This window comes from Sorex araneus, chromosome 3, assembly GCF_027595985.1.
Source record: "Sorex araneus isolate mSorAra2 chromosome 3, mSorAra2.pri, whole genome shotgun sequence".
In the NCBI taxonomy this organism is placed as follows: domain Eukaryota; kingdom Metazoa; phylum Chordata; class Mammalia; order Eulipotyphla; family Soricidae; genus Sorex; species Sorex araneus.
Window position 1 is genome coordinate 196,582,731 of NC_073304.1, and position 12,731 is coordinate 196,595,461.

A 12,731-nucleotide genomic window follows, 5' to 3' on the forward strand; every position below is an offset into this window, starting at 1 on the left:
CAGCAGATCCCTGTTCTAATCCCTGGTATCATTGCCTCTCAAGTGCTGCCAGGAGCACAAAGCCAAGAATAGCCCCTGAGCATTGCCAGGTGTGACTCAAGATACTGAAAACCAAAAAATAAGAAACACAGGACTAAAGAGAAAGCACAGCAGGTAGATTGCTTGCCTTGCATGTCCCCAGCACCACATACAGTTTCCTGAGCACTTCTAGAAGTGACTCCTGAGCATCACTGGGTGTTGCCCCAAATCCCCAAAAATGAAATGATCAAGTCCAGCATCACATAAGTAGCTGTCATCTCTTTTTGCCCCTTTCATTCTAGATTGATATTTCCTTAGTGATTTTGACACTTTTGAAGAATATGTCATCTGATTATTTTATAGACTATTCCTCAGTTTAGTTTTGTGTAGTATTTCCTTGTCATTTATATTTTGTGTTTCATAAGAATATCTCAGACAGTACTTTTTTTCCCCATTATTTCTTACAAGGTGGCATGATATTGATCAGAGGGACCCAAATTTATGGGGGAAAAAAGTTACTCAACACTACCTCTTCTCTGGAATTTTGCAGCTCTGGGATTGGAGGCAGCACTGTGCTCCAATAAGCAGAGCTGCCAGGATCACACCTCACATAAGCGGTGGTAAATGGTGGTACTAGTGACTAAATTTGTGGCATATGCTTACAGTGCATGCATTCTAAGCCACACTGATCCATTTTTCCTGGCTGCTTCTCATTTTTTTTCTTTTTGGGTCACACCCGGCCATGCACAGGGGTTACTCCTGGCTCATGCACTCAGGAATTACTCCTGGTGGTGCTCAGGGGACCATATACCATGCTGGGAATCCAACCCAGGAAACCTCGTGCAAGGCAAACACCCTACCCGCTGTGCTATGGCTCCAGCCCCAGTTTCTCAACAAGTCTCACAATGGAGACAATTACTTGTGCCTGCTCGAGCAAATTGATGATTCTTAATATGATTATTTTATCAATTCTTATTATGTAGCCAGTTTTCCATCACTTGTTTCCCACCATCACCTACTCCTAGACATTTTTCTCCACTATGCAAAACTCAATTATTCAACAGTTCTTACTCAACCCTAGGCTGTTCATTCTGCTTAGGGTTTACCACTGAATTCTGGGATATCCTCATTTTTCAATTAGTCCTTTTTAAATTTTGGGGCCGCACTCAGTAGAGCTCAGAGGTTGTTCCCAGAGGTGCTCAGGGAACCATCTGGTGCCAGAGATCAAACCTGGGCCTCCTGTATGCAAAGCATGTATGTTTTCATCCTCGTAGCTATCTCTCTAGCCCTCTGGCCTCTTTCTGGATACCCTCCTTATCCTGTCTTCGCTCTGATACCCTGTATAACCTCCTCTCCTACAGACATTTTCACCCTGAATGTCCTGTGACTCGCTGATCTCTTCATGGTAATTTCAATTTACCTCATCCTCCGTTGTGCTCCCTTCCACAGATGGACCTGCCCTTCACCTGTTCAAGCTCCATTTTGTCTATGTGACGTGGATTTTATCTACACCCTGCTTTGATTTCTACATCCGCTTTCCCTTCCCTTCCCCAGCAACATGCATACCATGCACACATATACACACACAGGCACAAATTCACACTGACCTTACTACTATCCTCCCAATGGCATTTGTAATAAATTATACTGATGGGAAGGGAAAAGAGGGAATAAGATGATCCAAATATATGTTTGACAGAAACAAATCTTGGGTTTGGTTCTTAAAAGCATATCTGGAGAATCTGGAAAGGGCATTAGAGAGTCTGCTTTTGGAGCTTCCTTTGTGGTTAAGGCTACTATTATAAATAGGTTCTTTATGAATCAGAGGCTTTTATGTGAAGAAACTAAGTTCAGAATAGTAAGAAGGGAAGAAACTAAAGGCAAGATGTTTTTGGGGAAGGATTATATTAGACTTCTGGTTTGGTTTTACGCTTTTTTTGGTTCCATGTCTGTGTTATATATTAAAATTATACTTAAAAATTTAATTTTTGTTCTATGACCTCAGTAATAAATTCCAGTATATTATCACAGTTTTTCCCTATCTTTTGTGCATTCTCTGTTTATCCATATACTGTGTAATTTACTTAGTGAACAAAACTTTGTTAGTTTACCTTTTGCTTTGTCAAAGTACTAATAACTTTGGAATAATGGGTTTGATGTTCTAATTGTGTGTGCTTGTATGTTGAACCCAGGGCCTCACTCATATGAGATGTGTTCTCTACTGCTGAGCAATATTCCTGGCTCTTCTAATGATTTATTTTTTTAACAGCGTAAGTTAAAATGAACGTAAACTTAAAAAAAGTTCATTCAGTGTCAAATAGAGTTATATTAAACACTCCAATAGAAGTTCACATTGAAAAGTGATAATATAACTATTTGAAGCATTTTTTGTTTATTTGCTACTTGGTATCTAGAGTGTATATGCATTTTGATTCACAGCATATATTTTTTCCTAGGGCTCCCCATCCAGGATTTTTTTCCTTTTCTTTTCTTTATATGAAAACTTATATTAAGTGAATTTGAATAGCATCTCCACCCCTATAATGGTCTGATGATCTGAGAGACCATTTAGAAACTGGTTTAAATGGTTTAAACGGGGCAAAGAATTTGGCCTATGACCTTTGAAAAATTTTTTGCGTGCAACTCAAAACAGATAATCCATTGTTCATAGTACTGTGCCTAATGTTATGCCTTCTTTTGCTAAATTTTCTATTTGCTGATATCTTTATGTCAAGGAGTAAACAGTGTGTTAATACAGATAATAATTAAAAGATGGAAATTTTTCCTCATGTAGTTTAGATTCTCCATTTGTGTTAAAATTTACAAAGATGTATGTGAGGTGACTTGAAATCTTTAAAATACTTTACTTTTCAATCATAAATAGTAAAGGAAAATCATTTTTACCTCTTAGATACCTTCTTTTAATTTTGTTTAATTTTTTTATTTAAAAAAGTAACCTCTGAGGTTTAATGGCACCCCTAAAATGATACACAGTTTAGATCCAGAGGAATGGTATAGTGAGTAAGCTGCTTGCCTTACATGCAGCTTACTGTGGGGGCAGGGGAAGGGGAGTTTGACTTCCACCACCACATATGGTCTCTTGAGATGTGCTGCCAGGAGTGATCCTTGAGCACAGACCCTGGAGTAAACCCTAAGTACAGCTGGGTGTGGCCCAAATACCAAACCAAACCAAAAATACATAATTTAGTAAACCAACATTACCTCAAGACACCCAAAATCCTCTTTAGGCATAATCATGTGTTCCAATAGTACTTTATTTTGGGAAAACATAGAGCATCACAAAAACTGGTATAACTTTACTTGTACTTCTTTTTTTTTTTTTTTGTCTGTGTCTGCTGGGAATTGAACCCTGGATCTCACACATATAAGACAAATGTCAGGAATTCATGATAGGGTCAGATGGGTAGTTAGGTCTGTACTATGGGGAAGCTGGAGCTGAAAAATCCCTCCCAATGACTTCTTCAGTCATATGTCTGTCACCCCAAAGCTTTTTGACCTCTCTTTCTATGTGGCATATTATTCTTCAAAATATATATGTAGTCTGAAGATTTCTTACAGAATGTAGTCTCAGCATATTCACACATATATTTTCTTGGGCCTCCCAACTGGTGGACTGGAGGACTGGAGAATCCCTTCTCAGTGATTCTTGGTTAACTGTATGGCACATCAGTGAAAGGAAATGAGGACGTGGATGTTACCTGAGTCCCAAGATGCTAGGGATTGCCCAGCTGGTGGTGCTTAGGACCTCCAGGCCCACACCGATGGTGGTTGGGAACTTTTAGGACTGCACCCAGCGATGTGAAGGGGACCACATGTTGCTGGGAATTGACCTGGGTTAGGCTGCATGCAAGGCATGTGCCTGTCTTTCCTACCCCCAAATTATCACACTTTTAGATAGCTGCTGGTTTCTAGGAGGCTGGAAAGAAAAATTGTCAGACCATTTTCACAATGTAATTGGCTCAGTTTTCCTCCTACCATATTATGTTGGTCAGAATAGTCAAAAAACAGCTAGATGCAAGGAAATGGGTAAAGACTATAGTTCTTGTTATAGGAATGACAAGGGCTTCCTTCAAGAGAGCTTGTGGGATAAGAGACACAGTGACCATATTTGGAAAATACAAATCTGCCACATCATCAAACTCAAAATAAATCAAATTTCTTAACATGACTCATAGAGCTTTTCATGATCTTTTCCCTACCTCTGCTTCTCTCTCTGATCTCTTTCATTTTCTTCAGTTGTTCCCTTTGATTTAGACTTTCCTTGGCATTGACAGTACTATTCTACCATTCTATTATCATATCCCTTTTACCTGTTATAGCTGTCTCAAGTGTTTAAAAGAAACTTAAGGTTATTGGTTAAGCAATATGGTTGTAATAGTATTAATGTTTATAGTGTTGTTATATTGTTACTCTATCTCACCATCACCAGAATGCCAGTGACTCTCCTGTATTGTCCTTATATCATCCTATGTCAGATCTTCATTTTCCCTAATGCATCCCCCAACTATTAGAAATTTTTTAATCCAAGACAAGGGTTTTTCATTGTTTTGTACTGCTTATTTATTTGTTTTATCCATCTATATTCCACAGATGGATGAGATGATATGGTATTTGTTTTTCTCCTTCTATTGTGAATGTTCTTTAAATTTTAATTTGTAAGGGAGGTGAGTGAGGGAGGGTGTTTAGGGCCACACCTAGTAGTGCCCAGGAGTGACTGACCTCCGTTGGTTCTCTGGCGGATGGTATGTGGTGGTGGTGGGGTGGACAGACTGAATTGAGGTTGATCAAGATTAGTATAAGGCAAGCATCTTACTCCCTGTACTATCTCTCCAGTCCTTCCCTGGCTTTTCTCATTCTCTTAACTCATTGAGGTCTCAATTTATTTTATTTTATTTTATTTTATTTTTGCTTTTTGGGTCATGCCTGGCGATGCACAGGGGTTACTCCTGGCTTTGCACTCAGGAATTACCCCTGGCGGTGCTAGGGGACCATATGGGATGCTGGGATTCGAACCCAGGTTGGCTGCGTGGAAGGCAAATGCCCTACCCGCTGTGCTATTGCTCCAGCCCCAAGGTCTCAATTTAAATATCACATTTCCAGAGATCTTTCCTTGATCTGATATCAAGACATCTGATATCTGATATCACTATATCTGATAAAATCTTGGTCATTTACTCTCTCCTAATCTTGCTTTTTAAAAACATAGATGTTAGTGCCTGGGTTGTTTTCTTCCCTGTCTGACATCTGAACAAGTTGAAATATAGACATACTGTGGAGGGTTGGTGGGGTCTGTGCTGTGTGATGTGAGATGAATGTGGTTAGGAGACCTGCATTGACCTACTAAGTATAGTCAAGAATTAGGCAGACTTACCCACCTTGGCTGTATTTTTCACTCTATGCCTCTCTGAAAGGCTCAGTCAACCCTTGACATAGTCACATAGAGAAAAATTCTTGTATTCTGTTAGAAGCCTGTTCCCATGTAAAGAAAGGTGGAACTGAGTTGTGAATGCCAAATTATAATTTTCACTTCTATCAGCTTGAATAAAGGGGGATGAAATCCAGGAGAATGGAAGTGTCAAAGATGACTCTCAGATTTCAGACATGAGAAAATGAGGTATTAAGATAAAAAAACCCAAAAGTTATAAATTGTAGGAACATTCACCTTGAACTCTTACAGAATATACATGTGGAGATGTCAGATAATCATTTAGATAATAATTTGAAAATACAGATTTAGTAGTATTCTATTTTCTGTAACATATTTCCTTAAACATAGTAGTTTAAAACCACACAAAACGTGTGTGAATCAGGAATGTTGGCATTGGTTAGCTGGTTTCTCTGCTTAGGTTCTCAGGATGCTGACCTCAAGTTTTTGGTCAGGGCTATGATAACATCTGAGGGTTGGATTCTTTTTCTAGCTCACTGATTATTGGTAAAATTTATATTCTTAGGTTTAGATGAGAGGTCTGTAGCTCCTCGATACGGTTTGGTTGAAGCTTCCTATCAGGTGGTATTTCTGACAGCATAGTATAAGCAACAGAGGGCATTTCTGCTGCTTCAGATCTCATGGTCCATCTGGTTGGAACTGGCTCTCTCAAGACAATCTCCCTTTTGGTTAACACACAGTTAATTAGGGCCCTTCATGGTATCTGCAAAACACCTTCTTTTACCATACAGCCTAATCAGTCACAAAGGGGATATCCTGTCACATTTGTAAGTTCTTACTCTCAAGGGAGATTAAGTAGGTTGTGTACACTAAGGAGTGGAATTTATCATTTTAATACACACAGGAACAACTGAATAGAAAAGAGGGACTTTATTGTCAATGTATCACTGTATCACTGCCACTGTATCACTGTGTATACCCTTGCTCATCAATTTGCTTGAGCAGGCACCAGTAACGTCTCCATTGTGAGACTTGTTGTTACTGTTTTTGGCATATCGAATACGCCATGGGTAGCTTGCCAGGCTTAGCAAAGCAGGAGGGATACTCTTGGTAGCTTGCCAGGCTCTCCAAGAGGGATGGAGGAATGGAACCTGGGTCGGCCACTTGCAAGGCAAACGCCCTACCTGCTATCACTCCAGCCCATTGTCAATGGAACAAGTTTATTTATTCCCTTCTTTTCATTCCCCATTATTCAGAGTGATAAAAATAAGAACTTCATCCAGGGAGAAGAAAAGCAAGATTACGGGAGAATTTCAAAATTATTTATACCTGTAAGTGCACGAAGGTCTTTGCTGCTGGATGTCACATGGTAGATACTCAATAGAGGTTTCTTGGAGTCCACCCCTGAGCTTAAAAAGATTAAGATGTATTTTACATGCAGCATTATTCACCCTTTTAAGTGTAGTCTGTGTTTTCTTTTTTTGTTGTGGTAATAAAATATACATAGGAAAGTTACCATCTTAACTATTTTTACTCCTTTAAATATAGTTTAAGTTTCTATTTTTTGTTGTGGTGGTAAAATGTACATTGAAAACTTACCATTTTAACTATATTTACCCCTTTAAGTATAGTCTGAATTTTCTTTTTTGTTGTTGTGATAAAATACACGTAGAAAATTTACCATTTTAACTTTTTTTTAATGTTTTTGTTCAAACCCAGCAGTACACAGCGTTTACTGGTTTACTCCTGACCTTATGCTCAAGGCATCTATCACTCCTGGTGAAGCTCAGAGGAGCATATGGGATACTGGAATGGAAGCTGATTGGGCTATATGCAAGGCAAAAACCCTTCTTGCTGTAATATCTCTCCAGCCCCACATTTAAACTAATTTTTTTTTGTGGGGGTGTTACACCCAGCGATGCACAGGGGTTACTCCTGCTTCTGCACTCAGAAATTACCCCTGGCGGTGCTCAGGGGACCATAAGGATGCTAGGAATCGAACCCAGAACGGCTGCGTGCAAGGCAAACGCCCTACCCGCTATGCTATTGCTCCAGCCCCATTTAAACTATTTTTTAGTGTACACTTAGTATTATTAAATGCATTCATGTTGATTCTGTACCTGTTAAACAGTAATTTGCCCGTCTGCTTTCCCAATTCTGGGCACTACCATCAGGATTTCTATCTTCATTTTGACTAAGCATTTCATGTTAAGGGAATCAGTCATACAGCAGTTGTGATTTTTGGTGACTGGCTTATTTCCTTAATATAATATCCTCAAGGCTCATCCATGTTGTAGCAGATTACAGAATTTCCTTCCTTAGGTTGAGTAATAATCCATTGAATTTTACTTTTTATTAATCCATTGAATAATCCCTTTTGCTCTTCTTTTTCTTCTACTGATAGACACTTGGGTTGAAACCATATTTAAGCTATTATGAAAGTGGTGCTATGAGCATAGGTGTCCATGTATTTCTCCGATTCCTGCTTTTAGTTTTTTTGGCTATATAATCAGACTTGGAATTTCTGGATCGTATGGTTATTCTGTTTAATTATTTTCCCAAGAACGTTCATACTAGATTTTACAGTGACTGCCATACTTTACTAAGCCTGCACAAGGGCTACAATTCATATCTGTGTCAACGCCTTTTGGCTTTTTTTTTTAATGGTAGAGCCATTCTAATGATCTGGTATCTCATTATAGTTTTGATTTGTATGCTTCTCCTGATGAGTACCTTGTCATGTGTTTATTGGCCAAAGTATGTCTTCCTTGAGAATTAACTGTTTAGATTCTTTACCCACTTTTTAATTTTTTTGCTTTTTGGGTCACACCTGGTGGTGCACAGGGATTACGCCTGGGTCTGCACTCAGAAATTACCCCTGGCGGTGCTCAGGGGACCATATGGGATGCTGGAAATTGAACCGGGTTGGCTGGGTACAAGGTAAACACCCTGCCTGCTGTGCTATTGCTCCAGCCCCTCTTTGTCCACTATTTTTTTTTTTTTTTTTGGTTTTTGGGTCACACCTGGCGATGCACAGGGGTTACTCCTGGCTCTGCACTCAGGAATTACTCCTGGCGGTGCTCAGGGGACCATATGGGATGCTGGGATTTGAACCTGGGTTGGCTGCGTGCAAGGCAAACGCCCTACCCGCCATGCTATCACTCTAGCCCCTCTTTATCCACTTTTAATTGAGTGGTTGGGCTTTAGGGGACTCTATATTTTGGACATTCATTTCATATCAGTTACATAATTTGTGACCATTTTCTTGCTTTCTTTGGGTTACCTTTTTTACTATGTGGACATGTCTTTTGATGCACAGAATTATTTTTTTTTTCTAATCAAGAAACATTATATAGTTGTCTTTATTTTTGTTTTTGTTACCTGTTCTTTGGTTTCGTATCCAAGGAATAATGTTTTAAGTCCAATGTCATGAAGCTTTTGTTCTGTTTTCTCCTAAGAGTTTTATTGCTTAGGTCTTGGTCCATTTTGAGTTAATTTTTATGTTTGTTGTTAGTTATGGATTCAGTATCATTCACTGTATGTGGATAGCCAACTTTCCTAGTACTGTCTACTAAATAGACTGACTTTTCCCCCTTAAGTGGTCATGGCATATGTGTTCAGATAATTTTTATTTTGGTCATCAGGACTCTTCAGAATTCCTGAATTTTTCCCTTTGTGATATGCTGGGGTCATATCCGTGGTTCAGCTTGCACACTTAGTTGTGGCACTAGTGATGATCCTTGCACAACCAGAGATCATGTAAGTGGTGATATGGAACCATGTCAGGGATTAAACTCAGTGGCTTCACACCTGCCTTGCTGTACTCAACCACTGAGTCCTGAGTACCTCCTGAGTCCACTCTGCCTGGGTTCCTCCTGAGTCTCTCTCTCACTCTTTCCTCTCACTCTTTCTCTCTCTCACTTTTTTCCTTCCTTCCTTCCTTCCTTCCTTCCTTCCTTCCTTCCTTCCTTCCTTCCTTCCTTCCTTCCTTCCTTCCTTCCTTCCTTCCTTCCCTCCCTCCCTCCCTCCCTCCCTCCCTCCCTCCCTCCCTCCCTCCCTCCCTCCCTCCTTCCTTCCTTCCTTCCTTCCTTCCTTCCTTCCTTCCTTCCTTCCTTCCCTCTCTTTCTCTCTCTCTCCCCCCCCCCTCTCCTGGCACACAGTGGCCAGGATTTACTCCTGACTCTGTCGCTCAGGGATCACTCCTGGTGCGACTTGGAGGACCATAGCAGGTGCCAGGGACCAAACCTGGGTCGGCTGCCTAGGTACTGCCTAGGTATTGCCTAGGCAGTGCTCTACCTGCTGTACTGTTTTCTCCTGAGTCTTTTTTTGTCTAAACCCTTTGCTAGTCGTTTTCTCTCTGATTTCTGCAGTCTGGGAAAGATATTCTAGATTCATTATGGCCTTTTTGCCACAGAGATGGTATTAGCCATTTTCTTTTTAAAAATTTTAAGATTAAGAAGTTTTATTAAATTATTCATGACTTAAATGATTTATCTAGGAAGTAGAAAGGTACTAATGAGATTGTACAAAATGGAAGTCTTTTATAGTTAGAAAGATGAGGTAAGGTCTTTAGTACAAAAGAAAAGAATTGAGCTGGAGAGATAATACAGGAAATAAGGGGTTTGTCTTACAAGTGGCCAGTTTTGGTTTGATTTCCCAGTGTAAAATATGTTAGAGGTCATTCCTAAGCACTGAGCCAGGATTTGCCATTGAGCACCTTCAGGTGTGACCCATAAACTACAAAGAAAAAAAAAAAGAATTACTTTAGGCCAAGACACTTTGCTTAAGGGAGAGGTGCTTATGCAGATTATCTCATCTGTACTGGTAGAAATTCTGAAAACATCACTTCAGATTTTCACTTTTGTTAGGCCAGAGAAATAGTGCAGAGAAGTAGTAACTTGCTTTGCATGCAGCTGACCCTGGTTTGAGCCCCAGTAGTGACCTGTGAACATAGGGCCAGGAGTAAGCCCTGAGCACCACAGGGTGTAGCTCAAGCTCTCTCTCCGGGCTTCCCCTCATGGAAAATAAAATAGGATCCTGAGAGATAGTACAGGGATTAAGGCTCTTGCCTTGCATGTGACCAACCAACGTTCAATTCCTGGCACCACAGATGGTTCTTCAAGCTCGACTAGTAATGATTCCTAAGCACCCCTGGTGTGACCTTCCTTAAAAAATTTTTACTCCATGAAGACAAACTTTGATTTGGTTAGATTGTAAGTCTTGGTGTGATTTGGCACAATAACTTCATTTTGGATGCCTTCCTTCCTTCCCTCTTTATAAGATGATGATTTACAACAGATTCCATATTATTGTTTTATATTTATAAGGATTCTATGCTACACCCACCATCTGTGTGTCAGAAACCCTCCACCACTGTCCCAGGGTCCTTCTCTCTGCCCTCTAACCTCACTTTGCAGCCTTAGTTTAAAGTTCTATTGGCAGTATCTCAGGGCTTATTTCCGTATCAGTTGTCTATTTCCTCACTTTGTTTCTTTATACCCCACATATGAGTGAGATCATGCAGTATTTGTCTTGTTCTTTCTGACTCACTTCACTAGCATGTTAACTTCCAGTTCAAGCTAAATTACAGTAAACTGCAAGATTACGTCTTTTTTTTTGTAGTCAAGTAATATTTCTTTGTGTATATATTATGCAATTTCATTATAGGCTCATCTGCTGGCACCTGGGTTTCCTGTTGTTACTTTCAGAAGCAACCTTCATTGTATAAACTTTCTTTTTCCTTTTGGTTGTACGAGCCCACACCCAGGGACTCCAGCTGTGTAAAAAATTCACTCACTCTCGTGAAAATCCCCAACTGCAGGGCTGTGTAAGCCCCTCACTTGCATGGGGATTACATGTGAAAGGATGTTCCCGGGCTCTCCAGGTGGCTCTCCTTTTGCCCTTGTTTGGTCTGTCGAGCCACTTCTCCACCAGGGAAGGCTGTTGCCTTGGACGGATGAAGGAAGAATGAGGGCCAAGCTAGTTGCTGATTAGTTGGCGTTTATTCAGTCTCTCGTCTCTCCCAGCTCTTTCCAACACCCCCCTCCCCCCGTGTCTCTGTCTAACGTGCAATTCTTTCTTCCCGCTGTATCCGTCTCCTCTCTCTCTCTCTCTGTCTCTGTCTAACCATGCAGTTCTTTCTTCCCGCTGCATCTGTCTCTCCTCTCTCTCTCTCTCTCTCTCTCTTTAAATCAGTCCATCAATCCTTCCATCCATCCAACAATCAATCCATTTCTCCTTCTCCCCGCAGCCACTATTTTTTATCCTCTCACCACACCTCCCCATGGGAACTGTGATCAAAAATGTGTTTCCAGACTTCCCAACCATCTGCAGCTCACAAGGGCAAAACAGCTTTTAGGTGTGTTTCTCCTCTCCTTAGACCTGAAACTTAATTAGCATATTTAATTCTCCTAATATTTACCATTCTGTATGGACACAGTAATAGACACTTTTTTTTTTTAGACTTGTAGGGTAACTCTCCTGGGGACATCTCACCATAGGCTCAGATGACAGTGCTCAGACCAGATCAATCATTCCTAACCCCAGCAGGGTCCAAATCTAGTTATTACTTTTTGATCATGATAGAATTTGTCCATGACCAAGCTCTTATAGTTACGCTTTAGGGCACTTTGGCTAGGCCCATTTCGATGACAAGGTAGCTCATAGCTCACTGCTTGCCCTGGATCGATCTGGTCCCTCGTCAGGACCCTGCTTTTGGGGATCTAGGAAGTAAGGGCAACTGAGGCTTAAGTTGAGAGAGCAGATGTCGAGGAGGTATATTATCTGGAGTCAGCCAACTCCCAAGCCACAGACTTGTCTTTTTAACTGTCCTGTATCCATACAAAAAGCAATTCCTCTGAAATAATTAACCATGCAAAGGACATTAAGGAGAAGAGAAAGATAATATTTAGAAGTCAGAGTCTGATCAGGAGACAAAGGTAATTGACAGGTTGGAGGGCAGTCAACAAACACAAGCTCCCAGCGGTCAGGGAGGCAGGGCAAACCAATGTTATCCTACACTTCATCACTTTTACTGGAAAAAATAGTAGCATTTCAGATCTACAATTGGGTGAGGTGTTTTATTACTATGGAGTTAATTATTGTCAATTTTCTCCTGGCTCCTTCATTGTAGGAGGATTTTTTATCCTTAGCATATACACAGTTCACTAGGAATGTATAGTCATTTAAGTATTTATTTCACTGGAGCGATAGCACAGCGGGTAAGGCATTTGCCTTGCATGTGGCTGACCCGGGTTTGGTTCCTCCATCCCTCTTGGAGAGCCTGGCAAGCTACTGAGAGTTTCTC

The 12,731-nt window shown here is 40.5% G+C and overlaps 1 protein-coding gene across 9 annotated transcripts in view; it reads left to right on the forward strand.

Moving 5' to 3' along the window:
• NF1 (neurofibromin 1) overlaps positions 1-12,731 on the forward strand; it is a 294,661-nt gene that overhangs the window by 40,261 nt on the left and 241,669 nt on the right. The window lies entirely within an intron of this gene.